At 41.1% G+C, this 20,877-nt stretch overlaps 1 long non-coding RNA gene across 7 annotated transcripts in view; it reads right to left on the reverse strand.

The window, feature by feature from the left end:
- LOC126074890 (uncharacterized) overlaps positions 1 to 19,761 on the reverse strand; it is a 161,011-nt gene extending 141,250 nt beyond the window's left edge. For 6 of the 7 annotated variants that reach the window (XR_007517047.1, XR_007517051.1, XR_007517046.1 and 3 more), the window contains exon 1: positions 19,327 to 19,761. This is a non-coding gene — a long non-coding RNA (uncharacterized LOC126074890). The remainder of the gene's footprint in view (positions 1 to 19,326) is intronic. The other variant, XR_007517050.1, reaches the window with a different exon arrangement.
- Between the last annotated feature and the right edge of the window lie 1,116 nt (positions 19,762 to 20,877).

Raw genomic sequence — 20,877 nt, forward strand, 5'->3', positions numbered from 1 at the left:
CAATGCCTTCAGTGCAGCTTACATCTCTTCCTTCAGTACCATCGGTTCCTGATCATATGCTACCTCCTGAAATGGTTGAATGTCAGCCAGCTCTTTTTGGTATGGTGACTCTCTATTCCTTCCATCTTCTTTTGATGCTTCCTGAGTCACTTAATATTTTCCCCATAGAATCCTTCCATATTACAACTCAAGGCTTGAATTTTTTCTTCAGGTCTTTCAGCTTGAGAAATGCCAAACGTGTTCTTTCCTTTTGGTTTTCTGTCTCCAGCTCTTTGCACATGTCATTATAATACTTTGTCTTCTCAATCCGCCCTTTGAAATCTTCTGTTCAGTTCTTTTACTTCATCATTTCTTCCTTTTACTTTAGTTACTGTACTTTCAAGAACAATTTCAGAGTCTCTTCTGACATTCATTTTGGTCTTTTCTTTGTTCCCTGTCTTTTTAATGACCTCTTGCTTTCTTCATGTATGATGTCCTTTATGTTATTCTACAGCTCATCTGGTCTTTGATCATTAGTATTCAACTTTCAACATGTCAAATCTATTCTTGAGATGGTCTGTAAATTCTGGTGGGATGTACTCAAGATTGTAATTTGGCTCTCATGGATTTGTTCTAATTTTCTTCAGTTTCAACTTGAGCTTGCATATGAACAATTGATGGCCTGTTCCACGGTCAGCTTCTGGCCTTGTTCTGGCTGTCGGTATTGATCGTTTCCACTGTCTCTTTCCACAGATGTAGTCAGTTTTGATTCCTGCGTGTTTTATCTGGTGAGGTCCACATGTACAGTAGCCATTTATGTTGGTAAAAAAAGAAAAAAAAAAAGATATTTGCATAATTCTCTCATGCGATCTCTGGCATGGCTTCTATCACCAAGGCCATATTTTTCAACAACCAATCCTTCTTTCTTGTTTCCAACTTTTGCATTCCAAACTCCAGTAATTATCAATGCATCCTAATTGCATGTTTGATCAATTTCAGGCTGCAGAAGTTGGTAAAAATCTTCAGTTTCTTCGTCTTTGGCCTTAGTTGTTGGCTCGTAACTTTGAATAATAGTGGTATTAACTGTTCTTCCTTGTAGGCATATGGATATTATCCTATCACTGATAGTATTGTACTTCAGGATAGATATTGAAATGTTCTTTTTGACAATGAATGCAACGCCATTCCTCTTTAAGCTGTCATTTCTGGCATAGTAGACCATATGATTGTCCTATTCAAAATGGCCAATACCAGTCTATTTCAGCTCACTAATGCCTAGGATATCGATCTCTATGCGTTCCATTTCATTTTTGACAATTTCCAATTTTCCTAGATTCATACTTCATATATTCCATGTTCTGATTATTAATGAATGTTTGCAGACGTTTCTTCTCATTTTGAGTTGTGCCACATCAGCAAATGAAAGTCCCAAAAGCTTGACTCCATCCACATCATTAAGGTCAACTCTACTTTGAGGAGGCAACTCTTCCTCGGTAGTATTTTGAGTGCCTTCCAACCTGATAGACTCATCTTCCGGCACTATATCAGACAGTGTTCTGCTGCTATTCATAAGGTTTTCACTGGCTAATGCTTTTCAGAAGCAGACTGCCGGGCCCTTCTTCCTAGTCTGTCTTAGTCTGGAAGCTCAGCTGAAACCTGTCCTCCATGGGTGACCCTGCTGGTATCTGAGTACCGTGGCATAGCTTCCAGCATCACAGCAACACGCAAGTCCCCACAGTATGAAAAACAGACACATGGGGGACAAAACTACCATAAAAACCTAGCAATTGCATTCGTTGGTGTTTATCCCAGAGAAATGAAGGCTTATGTGCACACAGTCACTGTACGCAAATGCTTATAGCAGCTTTACTCGTAATAGCCAAAAACTAGAAACAGCCCAGATGTACCTCAATGAATACATGGTTAAACAAACTGTGATACGTCCCTATCATAGAATACTACTCAGGAACAGAAAGAAACCAGATATTGATACATGAAATAACTTAGATAGATCTCTGGAAAATTATGTTGAATGAAAAATGTCAGCCCTAAAAGTTTACATCCTGAATGACTCTATTTATATAACAGTCTTGAAATGACAAAATTATAGAAATGGAGAATGTGGTGATGGTTGCCAGGGGTTAAGCAGGGAGTAGGGGCAAAGTGGAGGGTGCAACTATAAAAGGGAACACAAGGGATCCTTGTTGTGGTGTAAGTGTTCTGTATCTTGACTGTATCAATGTCGATATTCTGGTTGTGACGCTGTACTACACTTTTAGGAGATGTTACCACTGGGTAACAGATATACAGAATCCTCCTGTATTGTTTCTTACAAGTGCTGTAAATGTACAATTATTTCAAAATAAAAAGTTTAATTTAAAAAGTTATCTTACATGTAAGAAAAGTCTTTCTGTGAAGTTTGCAGCTTCATCTCTTCTAATCCCCTTCAAAGCTATAAATTGTATTCTGTGAACAGGGTTCTTTAAGGTAAATTTTGCCGATGCCAGTTGCCACTGATTCTGCTTTGACTCATGGTTACCCTCTGTGTATCAGAGTAGAATCATGCTCCAGAGGGTTTTTCATGACTTATTTTTGGTGTGCAGATCACTTTCTTCTGAGGTGCCTTTGGGTGGACTCAAACCTCAAAACTTTCAGTTAGCAGCCAAGCACATTAACTGCACCATCCAGGGACAAATTTGTCAATAGCATCCTCATATTTACTTACTTAAAAGAATTATCTCTGCTAACTGCAGATACATTGTCTTTGCTCCTAAACATTTCTTTAGGTAACTTTTGAAACTATACACTTTGAAATGAGTTGTATCTTATGATTACTGAAATAATCTTCTAAATTATAGGGAGAAAAATCATTTAGCCTTGAAACGAGTTTAGGCCTAATAGAAAACCCACAAATATTAAGTAGTGTGTTCTTGGCGTGATATTTTACATTAATTCTTCATTTTATGTATGTGGGAATTTACAGACCACAGTTTATACTGGAGACTTTGCCAAGTTTCCTTCTTATTGGAGGTCCAATGTTTCTGGTTGGAGTTTCATAACAAAATGTGTATTGTTTCCATTGGCATTTATATCAGAAATAATTAGGTAAAATGATGGCATGATGGAAACAATACAGCATTTATAATTCGTTATTGCACTATTGCTAAACTTCACAACTTCTAGGGTTTTAGGAATTGTACTAAGTTAGCTACTGCAAATAAGCAAGAGGAACAACTAATGATGTATGTTGATGTTGTTAAAAAAAAAAAAAGTTGTGGTAGAGTTAATTCCAACTCATAGCAACCCCATGTGACAGAGCAGACTGCCCATAGGGTTTTCTAGGGAGTAAGCTTTATGGGGAGCCCTGGTGGCACAGTGGTTAAGCGTTCGGCTGCTAAACAAAAGGTCGACAGTTCGAATTCACCAGCCACTCCTTGGGAACCCTATAGAGCAGTTCTACTCTGTCCTATAGGGTCACTATGAGTTGGAATTAACTCTACGGCAATGGGTTTAATCTTTACAGAATCCAATCACTAAGTCTTTCTCCTGAGGAGCCGCTGGGTGAGTTTGAACAACCAACCTTTCAGTTAGCAGCCTAGTGCTTAACCATTGTGCCATAAGCATCTTTATTTGGTTTGATTTGCATAGCACCAGATACCTGTGACCCAAGACACTACTGGTTTTTGCAGACTCAATATTAAACCCATTGACATCGATTTGATTCCAACTCATAGCCACCCTGTAGGACAGAGTAGATCTTCCCCATAGGATTTTCTAGGTTGTCATCTTTACGGGAGCAAACTACCACATCTTTTTCCTTCAGAGTGGCTGGTGGGCTTCAACCACTGACATTTTGATTAGCAAGTAAGTGCTTAACCACTCAGCCACCAGGGCTTCCTCTTAATATTAGAAAGGAAAATGTATTCGTTAATATAAAAAGTTCACTCCTTAATTCAGAACTGCACAGAGCATCACCCACTTTCTCCTGGCATCTCCTTACATTGACAAAATTCTATTTAACAAACCTCTCTTCCTACTTCCTACTCTGCTGCTGATTTGTACAAAATACTAATTTCTCTGTATCTCAAGTATCTCTATATTTACTTTTTATTTACTATTCTTCCTGGAGTATCTTTGACAGTTAACAATAGGCTTGCCAAACACTTTCAGGATATCAAAAAAAAAAGTAGATAAGGGAAACTTCCTTTAGCCAGAATAACAACAACAAATAAGTTAAAATAAAAATATGTAAAAAGGTAGCCTGAGAGAGACTGGAGAAACCCTGACAGTATGGCCCCCAGATACCCTTTTAGCTCAGTAATGAAGCCATTCCTGAGGTTCGCCCTTCAGCCAAAGATTTGACAGGCCCATAAAACAAACCGAGACTAAAGGGGTACACCATCCCAGGGGCAAGGACAGAAGGCAGGAGGGACAGGAAAGCTGGTAATAGGGAACCCAAGATTGAGGAGGGAGAGTGTTTACATGTCGTGGGGTTGGTAACCAATGTCACAAAACAATGTGTGTACCAAGTGTTTAATGAGAAGCTGATTTGCTCTGAATACCTTCACCTAAAGCACAATAATGTCAATAAAAATCTTAGACCTCTCGTGGATGTATATAGAGCCCTCAATAGATATTTTAAAACATTTGCACTTGCTGTAGGATTATCAGAAAAGTATTTGTAAGGATGACTTTAAATCTGTTAACAAATATCCTAAGTGCAGCTCTACTGCTATTAGATTAGAAAGAATATTTTCTTACACAAGGCATAACCCAAAAAAACCAAACCCATTGCTGTCGAGTCAATTCTGATTCATATCAACCCTATAGGACAGAGTAGAACTGCCCCATCGGGTTTCCAAGGAGCACCTGGTGGATTCCAACTGCCAGCCGTTGGGTTAGCAGCCATAGCACCTAACGTTTTAGGACTTTAAAAAAGTTATTCTGGAGTGTACCAGAACCACACATCTAGGCCCATCTCTTAAAGATTTCAGTTTGATATATCTGGGATACCGCATTGGATATGTGTGTTTCGAAAAATTTCCCCTGCTGATTTTGAAACATTAAAATTACTCAAGTGAAGTTTTATATCATATGATTTAGAATCATGGGACACTAAGGAAAAAATGTAAATATATATATTATTAAAAAAAAAATGACTTTTAAGTAGCACCGAATATGGGTTAATGAGCATAGCTTGACCAAATTAAAATGCCACTAAGAAGCACACAAGAGAAAAGGACGTTTCTGCTAAAGAATATGTTGTTGTTGTTGTTGTTAGGTGCCATAGAGTCAATTCCGACTCATAGCAACCCTATGTACAACAGAATGAAACACTGTCCTGTCCTGTGCCATTTTTGCAATTGTTATGTTTAAACCCACTGTTGCAGCCACTGTGTCAATCCATCTCATTGAGGGTCTTCCTGCTAAAAAACATGACATATATAATTTGACAACACCACCAGTGATAACCAAAACACAAGTGCATGGTCACATATATATGTGTGTAGGCATGTATGTGTACAGGTTGGTGCAGATGTGTACATATGTGTGCACAGATAGAAGTACTTATATGTACGTGTACGGAGAGAGGTGTGTGCACACATATGTATTCGTAGAGGACACGGTTATAGATATTTCTCAGACATAACCAAACTCCTTGCAAGATCGGTTTTCTGGGTTTGAAGACTTAGGTCCATAGTCTCATGGGACAATTCAGTTGGCATAATATAGTTCACGGAGTTCATGATTGGCATCCTAGTAAGGTGAGTAGCATCTGGGTTCTTTAAAGCTTGCAAGCAACCATCTAAGATACTCGTCAGGAGCAAAAGAGAAGGAAGGAAACAAAAGCCTCAGAGAAAAAATTAGTCTACAGAGCTGATAGCCTACATGAGCCAAGGCCTCATCTACCCTGGTAACAGAACTTGATGGTGCCTGGCTACCACTACCAACTGTTGTGATCAGGGCCACAACAGATGGACCCTGGTGGAATTGGAGAAAAACACAGAACAGAACTCAAATTCTTAAAAAGTTCAAACTTACTGGACTGGTTGAGATTAGAGGACTACCTGAGACTACCACCCTGAAATACTCTTTAATCCTTAAACTGAAACTATCACCTATGGTCACCTTTTAGCGAAATAACATATAGGCACACAAAGTAAAGGATATTTCCCTTAAGTATGGTGCTCTATTAAAAAAACATCTATACGAGACCAAAAGGTCAACAAGTACTCTAAAACAAAGAAGATAGGGAACAGGGAAATTAGAGTACTGGAAATACAACAACCAGAACGCAATTAAAGAGAATGGTGACACATTGTGATGTCATTGAACAGTTTGTATAGAAATTATCAAATGGGAACCTAATTTGCTGTGTTAACTTTCACTGAAAGCAGAATAAAATATTATTGTAAAACATGACATTGAAAAATTCTCTAGAGCATTTAAATACAAAAGGTCTTTAGAACTGCTGGATTATTTTTTTAAGATGAAGTTTAGATTATCTAACTAAATTTTAGTTCTTTGAAAGTTGGTGATCCACACAAATTGTATAATTCAGTTCTACTCAAAGAATGGCCCATGAACCAGCAGCATCAGTGTCACCTAAGAGCTTGACATAAATGCAAATTCTTGGGCAGACCTACTGAGTTAGATTCAGAACAAATGAATAAGGCTCCCTGGGGCCAAGGTCTGGGTTTCCTCAGGCCCTCCATACCATTCCTGGGCACAGTAAAGACTAAGAGATATTAGTATGAGATCAATGTTGTTCAAACTTAATGAACATATGAATCAGCTAGGAATCCTGTGAAAATACAGATTCAATAAATCTGAGATGAGCCTTCTAGGTGATACCACTTTCCTGGTCCACAGACCCTACTTTGAGTGACAAGGGTATAAATGACTTCCCACTTCATGTAGAACAAAACCCAAGCTCCTGATTTTGGGCAGCAAGGCCCTGCAAGATCAGGGGCCCACCTTCCTCTCTGACTTCGTCTTGTACCTCACTCGCTCTCCCTCACCACTCTTGAGTGCTCTGCCCTCCTATCTGTTCCTCAAATGTACTAAGCTTCTTCCTTCTTCTTCCTGCCTCAGGACCTTTGCACTTGCTTTTCTTCCCTCCTTTCCTCCCAGCTCTTCGAAAGGCTGGTTCTTTCTGATCTCTCTGGCCACAGTTTTCAAATGTTGCCTTCTCAGAAAGAGCAAAGCTACCCTATCTGAAGTAGCACATCGCCCACCCCCACTCTGTCACATCTCAACATTTCATAGCCTTCATCTCCATCTGAAACTATGCTGTCCATTTATATCTGTCTCCTCAAGAATATAGGCTCCATGATAGCAAAATTCATCTCTCTTGTTCATCTAAAAATACAGTCAATCCTCACCATTCACAGGTTAGGAATTTGAAAATTCACCTGCTCGCTAAAATTTATTTATAGCCCCCAAATCAATATATGCATGCACAAAGTGGCAAAAATCTTTGAGTTTCCCAACACAAAAAGCTAGTTTGGTATTCACTAATGAAATTTGCAGGAACTTTATAGAACATAACTGCTGTGAATGATGAGAACTGACTGTATTTGTTAAATGAATAAATATATTATGTAATGAAATTCTTTACACCAAAAAACGGAACCCACTGCCGTCGAGCCAATTCTGATTCATAGCGACCCTATAGGACAGAGTAGAACTGCCCCATACAGTTAACTCCTCATAAGGTCTGAATATTTTAATAGTCAGGTTTTTTTTTTTTTAAGGTCTGAATATCATCATAACAAGAATGCTCCATTTTACAACATGTTTATAAATTAAGGTGCCGGATTCTCACTGGTGTTCATTGAAGTCCTTGACTTGCCCGGCCCATGGTTTGGGGTCCCTGGTGTTCTCCAACAGCTAGTCCCCTTGCTGGTGTCCTGGGCTGGTTTGACCAGGAGAGAAAATACATTCACAGCTTCAGCACACCCATTGATGGGGCTTGATGTTGGTTTTGAAACTGGCCAGTGATGACTGCTGGGCACCCTTGTAGCCTCTGAGTTTGTTCTTCATCCTACCCTACTGTGGGGACTGGACTTGGAACGTAGCTCTCAGCCTCACACCAGGTCCTGCTGCCACCAAACCAGGCCCTGAACTTCAGCTTGTGGGACACAAACCCTGATACGCTGTTGGATTTCAGCTAGTGGCCTCCCTTAGGGGTGCTGGATTCTGCTTTCTCTGGCTCCCACCTCACTCAAGAAGTGGCTGTGGCTTTGCCATGAATGGAATAAATGGGAAGAAGGGATTGCATTGAAACAAAATGTTGTCAGCAATGTGTTGGGGCCAAATCACACCGGCTCTTGGGAGCAGTTGGTGCACGTTTACTGACTTCACAGGGGTAGTTTGCAATCAACCCCAGTGGGAGTATTTACACAACAGAAATTGGCAAGTGCTTTAAATCAGGACTTTGTTCCCCAGAGACCCAACTATTAAACATTTACCGGCATCCCACTGGCTGAAGTCTGGGCTAAGGCACTCCCACTGGAAAAGCTCCAGTTCTCTGGACATCTCCTGCTGCTTGGCTGCACCATCCAGAGAGCTGTCCCACGTAGCATCTGTGGCCTCCTGAAAGGTGACCCCCAAAGAAGATATGCCTACTTCCTAATCCCTGGAATCTGTGAATATCACCTTATATGGTAAAAGAGTGACTGTTGCCTTAAATGTAAAAGATGTGATTAAGTAAAGGATTTTGAGAGAGGATTATCCTGGATTATCCAGATAGCCCCTAAATACAGTGAATAGTGTCTACAGAAGAATGAAGCTAAGGGAGATTTGACAAACAAAGGAGGAGGCAGTGTAACCACAGAAGAAAAGATTTGAGTGACATAGCCACAGGGCAAGGAATACCAAGAGCCACCAGAAGCAGAAAGAGGCAAACAACAGATTCTTCCCTGAGAACTTCTCGGAGGAGTGCAAAATATATTGATTTTGGACTTTTGGCCTCCAGACTCTGAGAAAATAAATTTCTGTTGTTTTCAGCTGTCAACTCAGTTTGTGCTAATTTGTTACAGCAGCCACATGAAACTAATACATTGCCTCTTAACAATCTCTCCACAAACCATACCCCCATTAGTGCAGGCAGCTGCCACCTAAGAATTTGTGTCTGGTTTTTGGAAGCAGGTTATTTAACCATAGTTTCCTCTCCCTGCTCTCCCTATCCTTGTCCCACCCCGCTGCCATACACACACACACACTCTCAAACACACCCCCTCCTACACTCACACACATGCACACACACACTGCCACATGTAGTCACACACACATACACACCTTCACACACACACATACTCTCATACACACACTCACACTGCCACACACATACACACACCCTCACACACACGCACACACGCTCACCCAGATGCGCACTCACACACACCCTCACGCTCATACACATGCATACTCTCACACCCTCACACACACACATGCTCTCACACCCTCACACACATACTCTCACATACACACACACTCACAGGCACTGTCACACACACACAAGCCCTCACACACACACATACTCTCTCACTCACACACTCACACACCCTCACACACACCAGTACTCTCTCACACACACACACAGTGAGGTCTCATCAGCTTTGAGTCTTTACAAATATTCCAAGTTCTGATAAATGTGCTGGGTCTGCTGACAGGTGCCATGAGAGACGCAAAGACAGCAAGACCTCAACACTTAGGCACAACACAATTTTAAAGTTACAGAAATAAAATATTTAATGTTTATTCTCATTCTTCCTAAAATTTTTCTAAGTTTTCACAGGACAGCGATAAATGCAATTTATATCACTGATATCATCGAAGGTGCCGGCACAAGTATGCAGTTGGTTGCCCAGACAAGAAAGAATAACTCAGCATGGACAGGTGGGTCAGCCCAAGTGCATTACCACCTTCATGTGCAATTAATCACATACTGCCTGGAGACAGTCTTTATTCTTGTCCGTCCTGATATTTAAATCAGTATTTATCAACCGGGGCAGGGGAAGAGTGATGATCAGTGGCATCTAAGGGGCTTTTTCAGACTCGAGGAAAACAACTACTTCATCTAGCAGTCACCTCCCTTCTTGAAAAGCTGCTTATTTTTATTTATGTGTTAATTTTACACATGCTTATATCTTATTCCATAATTGGATGGTACTTTCTTAAAGTTAGAGAGAGTGTCTTACACATTTTTTATTTCTTCTGGGATATTCAAGAAGTTCTGGCAACATTAAAGTTAAAAATATACATCCCCAAAAAATAGAATATAAGATCAAATGTTAAACATATTTGTAATATATTATATCCATAACATATTTTTAAAATCTCTTATAAGTGACTATTCATTCTCCAAGTAGGCAAAGAATAAAAGGAACAGTTCACAAAAAAATACACAAATGCCAGTAAACACGTGAAAATATGTTTGGTCCTACAAGTTATTAAAAAGATGCCAATTTAAGCAACAATAAGAGGTCATTTTTTGTGTATTAAGGAGCTCTGGTGGTGCAATGGTTAAGTGCTCGGGTGCTAACTGAAAGGTTGGTGATTTGAACCAGCCTGGCAGCTCCAAAGGAAAAAGACCTGGTGATCTGCTCCCATAAATACTGTTGCTGTGTGCTGTTGCATTGATTTTGACCTGTAGTGACCCTATAGGACAGAGTAGAAGTGCCATGGGATTTTCTAGGCTGTAATCTTCATGGGAGCAGATCACCAGGTCTTTTCTCCCACAGAGCCACAGGTGGGTTTGAACTGCCGACATTTTAGTTAGCAGCCAAGTGCTTTAACTATTGCAGCACCAGGGATCCTTCCATAAAGATTACAGCCTAGAAAACCCTATGTGGCGGGAGGTGGCGCTATAGGCAGAGGCACAACTCTGCCCCTCTGTACCAAAGACCCTAAGAAAAACTAAGTAAAACAGATACAAATCTCAATCCTGGAACCCTAAGTGTCAAATGAGGGGATAAGGAACTCAATCAAGCACCAAATGGAATAAAAAAGTGACAGAGAATGGAGTAGAGGCCCCCTACCAGCTAACCCAGCACAGACTTGCCATCTTGGACCTCAGTCACCAAAAATGGTGGACAGAACATACAGGGAGGCAACTTTACAGAGCTCCCAGCAGGAGAGAGTGCTCAGTAACCAGGGACACATACTTTCCCAGCCCCCATCCTTCTTCCCTCTGTGCAGTCTCTGCTGATTTCCAGCAGGTCACAGTCACTTGGCTGGGGAGACACTGGCTCCTCGCTGCTCAGACTCACCCTGCCCGCACCACCCGGCTCCTTCGGTGCCATTGTTTTTGTTTTTGTTGTGGCTTCTTTTGTTTCTTCTCTCTCACCTCCTTCCCTTCCTTTCTCCTGTCCAGCTAGCACTGGGTGCTGTCTCTGCCCTTTCTTGACAGGCTGTGCCATGTCACTCAGCTGTGGAGCTGCCAGCACACAGCTTCCCCAGTCTGTACTGCCATGCCGGTGGGCTTCCTTTGGGCATTTTTATCTGTTTCTTGCCTGTCTCCCCTCCTTTCTCCTGACTATCTAGCCACATGTGCTGTCTCCGCCCCTTCTTGATGGGCCATGCCATGCTGCTCAGGGAGAGAGACATCAGCTCATTGCCATACCAACCCCATCCCACTCCCAATGGCCGGCTCCCTCAGCACAATATTTATTTATTTGTTTGTTCTTGTTATTTTTTTATTTGTTTTGTTTTTCTCTTCTCTCTCTCTTCTTTGCTTTCTCCAGCCCACCTAGCACCATGTGCTACCCACACCCCTTCTTGACAGGCTGAGATATACCTTTTGGCTAAAGAGCCAACAGCACATGGCCTCCCCAGGTCTGCCTCACCTCCACCTGTCGAATCCTACCATGCAATTTTATACACTTTTTCTTTTTCCTTAATTTATTTATTTTTCCTTCTGTTTATCTTTCTTCTTTCTCTTCTTCCCCACATCCACTTAGCTCCAAACATTGCATCCTTCCCCTTCCCTCCTGCCTATCTGCACCATGCACCAAGCACCACACCCCTAAGCAGCACAGGGGAGGACCACCAGACCCTGCCTTGAACATCCCCCTGGTCCTGCCCTGTCAGTCCTAGTACATGCCACAAATGACCCATTCTTGCCCGTCTCCCTCCACTGAACCTACCCTGCTATACCATAGATGAGCAACTGGCCCTGCCCACCTGTACAAGGTGATAAGAAGTGTCATGCCCACAGATGAGCAAGCAACAAAGCATGCCCATCCCACCTGCTCAGACATAACCAAACAAAACCAAAAAAAAGGACAAAACAAACAAATCTACAACCAATAAATGAAGAAAATAATTCCTGAGTGTTCTAAAGACAGCAGACAATATCAAAACATATTAAAAAAGAAAAAAAAAAAAAAAAAAGGACAGGATGGCTCCAGAAAGCATCCAAAATAAAACAACAGATGACCTGCTGGTAGAAGAAAAGGCACCGGAACTACCTCATAGGAATTCAAAGCTCTAGTATTCAGGGCTCTCCGAGAGATGAAGGAAAATGCAGACGAAAATAAGGAAAAAAATAGACAAAACCATGGGAAATACACACAAAATCATGGAAAAGAGAGACAAAAAAATGGAAGAGTTCAGGAAAATAATACAGAAACAAAATGTCAATATAAACAAACAACCAGGAATCATAAAAGAACAGTAATTAGAAATCCAAAAGATAGACAAGAACATTTCAGAAATGGACAGTGTAATAGAAGGTTTTAGGAGCAAATTTGAAGCAATGGAACTCAGGATCAGCAAAATAGAAGACAAATCCTTGGTTACCACCTTGTCTGAGGAAAATCGGAGAAAAGAATGAAGAAAAATAGAGAAACTCTAAGAACGATGTGGGATAAAATCAAAAGCAAAAATTTGCAGAGTTCCAGAATGGGGCGGAACAGGAAATACAGAAAGGATCATTGAAGATTTACTGACAGAAAGATTCTCTAATATCATGAAAGATGAAAAGCTGGCCCCCAAGAAGCTCAAAAAACCCCATATAGGATAGACCCTGTCTTAGTTATCTAAAAAAAAAAATCTAGTGGTGCTATAATAGAAATACCACAAGTGAATGGCTTTAACAAAAAGAAATTTATTCTCTCACAGTCTAGTAGGCTATAAGTCCTAATTCAGGGCATCATCTCCAGGGGATGACTTTTTCTGTCTGTTGGCTCCGCAGAAAGTTCCTTGTCATCAATCTTCCCATGGACTAGGAGCTTCTCTGTGCAGGAACCTCCTGGCACTGCCTTCTTGGTGGTATGAGGTCCCCCATTCCCTCTGCTCACTTCTCTCTTTTATATCTCAAAAGACATTGGCTTAAAATACAATCTAATCTTATAGATTGAGTCCTGCCTCATTAACATAACTGCCACTAATTCCATCTCATCAGCGTTATAGAGACAGAATTTACAACACACAGGAAAATCACATCAGATGACAAAATGGTGGACAATCACACAATATTGGGAATCATGGCCTAGCCAAGTTAATACACATATTTTGGGGGGACACAATTCAATCCATGACATGCCACTCTTTGGTCCCCCAAAATTCATGTCCTTCCCACATGTAAAATACATTCACCCCATCATACTATAGCAAAAGTCTTCAATCAACTCCAAGTCCAAAATCCAAAAATTCTTCTTCATCTGTGAAATCTAAAATACAAGTTATCTGCACCCAAAGTACAATGGTGAAACATGCACATTTCCATTACAAATGGGAGAAATTGGAAGGAAAAAAGACATAACAGGCACCAAATAAGTCAGCAGAACACAGTACATTATCCCTTAAGGCTTGGAAATAATTCTCTGCTCTCTGAGACCATTTACACAATGGCCCTGCCCTCCAGACTCTAGGTATTGGCCATACTCTCCAGATTCTGAGTGGAGGTCCCTCAGCCCTGGGCTTCAGCTCCGCCTTCCAGGTCCACTGGGATGGCAACTCTGCTCCCTTGGCTTTAGATATACCATTCTCCTAGTCCATCAGAGTGGCAATTCCACACTTAGAAACTCCAGAGGCCATGGCTCCACCCTTTGAGCCCCCAGAGGTCATGGCTAAATACTTTGAGGCTGAGGCAACTCTGATTCCTGTGTTCCTTGTCTCTTCAGCTTCTGCTTCCTGGTTTCTTGACCTCTAGGCCCTTCAGGCCTCTCTGCCCATGCCTGCCTTGCTGGGGCAAGTATTCCAAAGCTCTGTAGCTCCACCTATAAGTGCCTGGAGGCACCCCACTCTGCCAGTAAACTTTGGCAGGAAATCACTCAGCTCTCTTGCTTTGTGGGTTGGTAAGCCTAGCTCCACTGATAAGTGCCTAGAGGCACCCCACTCTGCCAGGAAGCACTCTGTGCACAGGTACTAAGTTCTTTCCTTCTGTGGGTGGGCTCCGGCACTGTCTCGTACTGGTCTCCTGGTTCTGCTGCTGACACATTTCTGTTGCTGCCACTTCTCGCAGTCTGCATCATCTTCAGTATAACAGCTCTCCTCATTTCCTTCTGAGTTCTCACTAGAATTGTCTTCGATGTCCACAATTCCACTAACAGCCTCTTCAAGGCAATCTTAAAACTCTTATAGCTCCTATCCATTCACAGTTCAAAACTGCTTCTACATTTTAGGTATCTGTAAGAGCAGCACCCCACTCCCAGTAACAAATTCTGCCTTAGCTATCTACTGCTGCTATAGCAGAAAAACTGCAAGTGGATGGCTTTAACAAACAGTAATTTATTCTCTTACAGCCTAGTAGGCTAGAAGTCCAAATTCAGGGCATCGGCTCCAGGGGAAAGCTTCGTCTGTCTGTTGGCTCTAGAGAAAGGTCCTTGTCATCAATATTCCCCAGGGCTAGGAGCTTCACTGCACAGGAACCTCAAAGTCCAAAGGACACACTCTGCCCCTGGCACTGCTTTCTTTGTGGCATGATGTCCCCATGTCTCTGTTTGCTTCTCTCTTTTATGTCTGAAAAGAGACTGGCTCAATATACAATCCAATCTTATAGTTTGAGTCCTGTCTCATTAACACACTGCCACTAATTCTATCTCATCAACATCATAGATACAGTATTTACAGCACATAGGAAAATCATGTCAGATGACAAAATGGTGGACAATCACACAATACTGGGAATCATGGCCTAGAGAAATCAATACACATATTTTGGGGGGACACAATCTAATCCATGACAGACCCCCAGAAGAAAATCACCAAGACATATAATAATCACACTTGCTAAAACCAAAGATAAAGAAAGAGTCCTAAGAGTAGCTCGAGAAAAATGAAAAGCCACATACAGAGGGGAAACAATAAGACTAAGGTTTGGTTATTCAGCAGAAACCATGCAGTCAAGAAATCAATGGATTGATACATATAAAACCTTGAAAGAAAAAAATTGCCAAGCAAGAATAATATATCCAGCAAAACTCTCACTCAAATATGATGGTGAAATGAAGATATTTCCAGATAAAGAGAAATTAAAGGAATAAGTAAAAACCAAACAAAACTTACAAGAATTATTGAAGGGAGTCCTTCAGTTAGAGAACAAACAACATCAGACAACAGCCTGAGTTTAGGACGCAAGACTGAAACATTCAAAAAAATCAACCTAGGTGATGAATTCTCAAGGATAAAACAAAACTAAAAAGATTTACAACAAGGAACCAGAGAGGTCAATCAGTAAATGACACCATCAGAACAATAAAAGAGGGAATGAACAGTGTAGGTATAGAACTTCCGAATAGAGAGGAAGGCAAGGTGATGTAAAGTAATAAAAGACTGGGTTAAGTTTAGGAAGATGGGGTAAATTTCAAGGTAATCACAAAGAAAGTTAACAAACATACTCATCAAATAAAGAAGAAAACCATAAAGTCTCAGTAAACACAAAATCTACAAAAAAAAAAAAAAAAGAAATGAAAAAATGGTTCTTCTGGCCAACTTGGCACCATAGACAGAAGCAGCATGCCGTCCCTCCACAGCAAAGACCTGTAAAACTAAGTAAAACAGAGACAAACATCATTCCTGGAACCTGAAGTGCCAAATGAAGAGATAGAGAACTTAGCCTAGCACTGGATGGAATAAGAAGCTGAGAGAGGACGGAGAGCGAGGAGAGAAATGTGCGGAGGGCCCCATCAGCTAACACAGCACAGATCCGCCACCTTGGACTTCAGTCGGGGATCAGCAGACAGGGTGCATGAGAAAGGAGCTTCAAGGAACTCCCAGCAGGAGACAGAGCACCCAGTAACCAGCGATGCATGCTTTCCCACCTCCATTCTCTCCCTGATGCTCTACCTCCGACCTTCCTGGCTGGCTGCAGTGGCCAGCCAGGAAGTGCAGGGTCTGTGCCACTTGGATTCGCTCCACCACCTCGGTCCACAATTCCCTTTTAACTTAGTACTGAAGTCGCTCCTGAGGTTCACCCTTCAGCCAAAGATTACACAGGCCTATAAAATAAAATGAGACTAATGCAGGAAGAGACAGGTAAGCTGGTAATGGTGAACCCAAGGTCGAGAAGGGGAGAGCGTTGACATGTTGTGGGTTTGGCAACCAATGTCACAAAACACTATGTGCATTAATTGTTTAATGAGAAAGTAAATTGCTCTGTTAACCTTTGTCCAAAGTACAATTAAAAAAAAAAGAACCCTATGGGGAGTTGTACTTTGTCACATGGGGTCACTATGAGTCAAAAATCAACTCAATGGTGCCTAAAAAAAAGCAACTATATTTTAAATTGATGAAATAAAAAAAAAAATTATAGCCTTTGTAGATGATTTGTGGGGGAATAGGTGCTATCCTTCACTTCTGAGAGAAGTGTACATCACTGTGGTGATGCTTACTAAGGAGCCATTGGAAAAAACATGCCTACGGGATGATAGGAAACTGATTAAACAGATTATAATACGTAGAAGGAATATAATAAACCCATTAAAAATAATGTTGTAGAAAAATATTTAATGATATGGAAACATGTTCATGAAATGTGCCCATAAATTGTGGGACTGAAGAGAAAATTTAGAAATATTATCATAAACATTATTTTTATGATAAATAAAAGGCAAATATTTAATGTTTTCATGTTTAAAATGAAAGCTGCTAATTATGTTTGTGGCTGCCTCATGAGGTCTGTTTTTGGAAACAAAATAATGGAGTGTTTTCTTTCACTGATCTTATGTTAATTAGGAACACATTCCTTCAAGCTATTTGTGTCAATAGGCAGATAAAACACTATTCCAAAAACCAGTTGCATTTGAATTGACTTGGAATAATGGTGACCCCATGGTTTTCAATGGCTGAATTTTTGGAAGTATATCCCCAAGCTTTTCTTCTGAGTCACCTCTTGGTGGGCTTGAACCTCCAATTTTTTGGTTAGCAGCCAAGACATTAACCATTTACACCCCCCTAAAGGACTCCGTTAGAGGCTGAAGGTGGTATCAAATATCTTAGTCCTGGATTTAGTCATAGAAAATATCCTATAGAATGTTGACTAAGGAGCTCTAGATAGAGAAAGGGAGACTCTGGGGAGTAGGGCTGGAAGGTGGTGGAGGCTAGGGCACCAGTGGAGACAGAAGAGAGTGGTCCCTACTCCTCTGCATGAAAGCTCACATTCTCTGTCCTCTACTCCTCGACTTGAGGTGGACAAACACTGAATAACTCAAGATGCACCAGCAACCTCTGGCCCCAGAGCTGCTTTCTAGTCCCAGCCTGTTCTCCTGGTTCTACATAAGCCCCATTAGAAAAATGCATCCTCAGGCAACCAGACTATAATTCATAAGATGTGTTTCTGTGTTGCTAAATTAAGGTCGAGGCACTGATGAGCTCAGATAGAATTAGTGTTTGAGTGGCTGGATCTGGGACAGGTTGAGTCCACACGTCCTCAGATGTCCTCAGTGAAGCTGTCCGATTTCCTGGAGCCTGAGGCTATCAGAAATGCTGAGAGGCTGCTTTTCCATTTCAGTTTAAGAGTCTTACTTTCTCAGAACCTGCAGTATGAGTTAGGGTTCTCCAAAATAACAGCCAATATGATTTTAGATAGATAGATAGGTAGGTAGATGTGATTTTAAAGATAGGAAAAGGTAAGGGAAAATTTAAAGAAGTAAGAAAGTGGTTGTCGGAGGATACCTTGAAAATCCTCACAAAACTTACTTATTGTTTTGGGTCAAATGCTCAGAGATGAGAGGGAACTGAGAAGGGGCCCCCGAGAAATTGGCATTAACTAAAAAACCAGTTACCATCGAGCCATGATACACATGGCAATGCCATGTATATTCATAGGGTTTTCAATGGCTGTGCTCCATAGGGTATTTAATGGCTGGTACTTTTTATTTTGAAAGTAGATCACCAGATTTTTCTTCCAATGTGCCTCTGGGTAGACTCGAACTTCCAATCTTTTGCCTAGCAGCTAAGCTCATTAAACGTTTGCACCACCCAGAAACTCACGGCCTTGACTGTAAGGATTTAAAATCTCAACAATAATTGGAGTATGTTGCATCACTTTTTCCTCAGTAGACATCCCTTAAGATATGAAGGCCTATAAAAATTAATTCGTATAAATATTCTTGTGTCAGGAAAAATAACTTTCAGGGCAGTCAGTGAGACAGAGGCATAATATGCTGACCGTGCTATCTAATTATAATCTGGACTCTAGGCTAATAGCTATGGTTTTTGAGAAAAACATGTTTTTCCTCAGTGGTCAAAACCAGGATGTGAAACCATATGCCACAGGAGGTCTTAACCAAGTGGCCATCTGCACCCCTCAAAATACACCTACTGAGGAAGATTCCTGTCTGGATGCTGTTGCCAACAAGATATTTTTTGCAAGAGAGACAAAGAAAATACATAAAAGCATCTTGTGACCATGATCTAAGCATCCTGTGAAGCTCTCTGTAATCACTAACTGTACTGTTGATAATCAGTAACCAATCAGCTGTGTGATTATTACAGCATCCATTGATTTCCCTGTAATTGCTCGCCCCATGGTTTGGTTCCTCTCTTGCCCCATAAAAATACTTGTATAGCAAAACTGCCCCGGGACTACCTGGTTCCATTTCCAAAGGGCTACGTAGTTCCTCAATTGTCATTGTTTAAACGCTTAATAAACCTTTCTGTTTTAACTTGAAAGAGCTTTCAAGTTTTTCTCTACTACATTGTTTTCAGGTGTTTCTTCTGAAACAGAAAAATCATGGCTTATAAATGTTTACACTACAAAGTCAAGTAAGTATATACGCCACTGCTTCACACTTACTGCCTCGGATTTATTTCTAAAATTAAACGAAGACACAGAGAATACTGATCCACATTATACTTCTCACAGGCACCAAGGAATAACAACAGAGAAAAACTCACACATAGAAGTTGCTGTTAGCTGCCATCTAGTCGTCTCCGGACTCATGGCAATACCACACACAGCAGAAGGAAATGTTGCCCTGGTCCTTCACCATCCCCACAAACGGTTGCAGATCGTACCTTTGTGATCCACAGGGTTCAGCATCCTGGCAACATGCAAGTCTCCACTGACAGATGGGTGGTGGCTATACATGAGGCACACTGGCTGGGGATCAAACCTGGGTCTCCCTCATGGAAGATGAAAATTCTAGCACTGAACCATCAATAAGAAAGGAGCATTTCTGCTCAGAGAGGTCTCAGCCATTGTCTGGTGAGAGGCAAGAGGATTAAAGTTCTTTCTTTCTTTGTGAGCTTCCCCTTAGTAGATTTTGAACAAAAGGTCCAGGTTGTTTCTGTCTTTCTGACTTGCCTCCAAAACAAAACAAAACTACCTAACGGCCAAGTCACTCGTAGCTGTGAACTCTTTATTTCTGGGGCTTATCACTCAGCTTCCTTAAAAGGGTCGAGACAGGAATAACAGCAAGCAAAAGGGATTCTGAGCAGAAGAAGGTAGAATATGGCTTCTCTTAGTCTGTGTCTTCAAGGTTCAAAGAGTGGTTAAAAGAAAATCCACTTCTTTACTGAAAAAAGGGCTCCGAGGTTCTTCTGAGTTGAGACCAGTAAAAGACATCCCAGCAGCACCCACATTTTTGTTATAATTCATGTGAATCATAAATGAACTCCTTCTAATCCAATATTTTGTGGTGAAATCATTTACCCAGCCTCAGCCGGGTCACAAAGCCTTCAGGGCTGGAAAGTTGTTTACTATTAACTTAGGGGGGTGCCATTATTAAATTTGCCTATGCTTAGTGTTTGTATGCAAATAGCCCCTCAATCACATTTTTCTCTTCTTTTCCCCCTTTGGCAATTTTGAAACTCTTTAAGGACAGAACTTGAATGTGAACAGTTGTGTACCCAGGGCCAAGCTCAGTGCTTTCCACAGGGTAGACCATAAATAAATATTTGTTGAGCTTACAAATCCTTGAGGAAGAGAGCATTTATACAATGCACATTATTCAAGGAAAAAAATAGCAAGTGCTTTGAAATGAAACATGTATATCCAAATTCTTCTTGAGTGAGCAAACACATACAGGGCTGCACGGTTGCCAAGAGGCATAACTCCTGAAGACACCCTTCTCATAGATGATAAGCTGTTTGGACCTCTTCACGTTAAAAAAAAAAAAAAAACTTACTGGGATGAAATGAAAAGAAAATGCAGACTGTTTCCCATCCCTCTGTAGAGAAGTCCTTGACCACTGCACCTCTAACATCAGCAAGGTCAAATTGCTCAGTCCATGTCCTCACACAATGAAATAGCAAAGCAAATAGATTTAAAACAACTTCTTTTGGTGGCTTAATTGGTAGACAAGATAATCACTGGAGATCCAGAAACTACTGACCCTGCAAGAGCAGTACATTCCCTGGGCAGTTGTGGTCAGTACCTGAGAACACACATGGGCAGGGAATGTTTTTAAGGGGCTAAGACTGGCACGTCACTCACCCAGGAGATGT

The sequence above is a fragment of the Elephas maximus genome, chromosome 4 (assembly GCF_024166365.1).
Source record: "Elephas maximus indicus isolate mEleMax1 chromosome 4, mEleMax1 primary haplotype, whole genome shotgun sequence".
NCBI lineage: Eukaryota > Metazoa > Chordata > Mammalia > Proboscidea > Elephantidae > Elephas > Elephas maximus.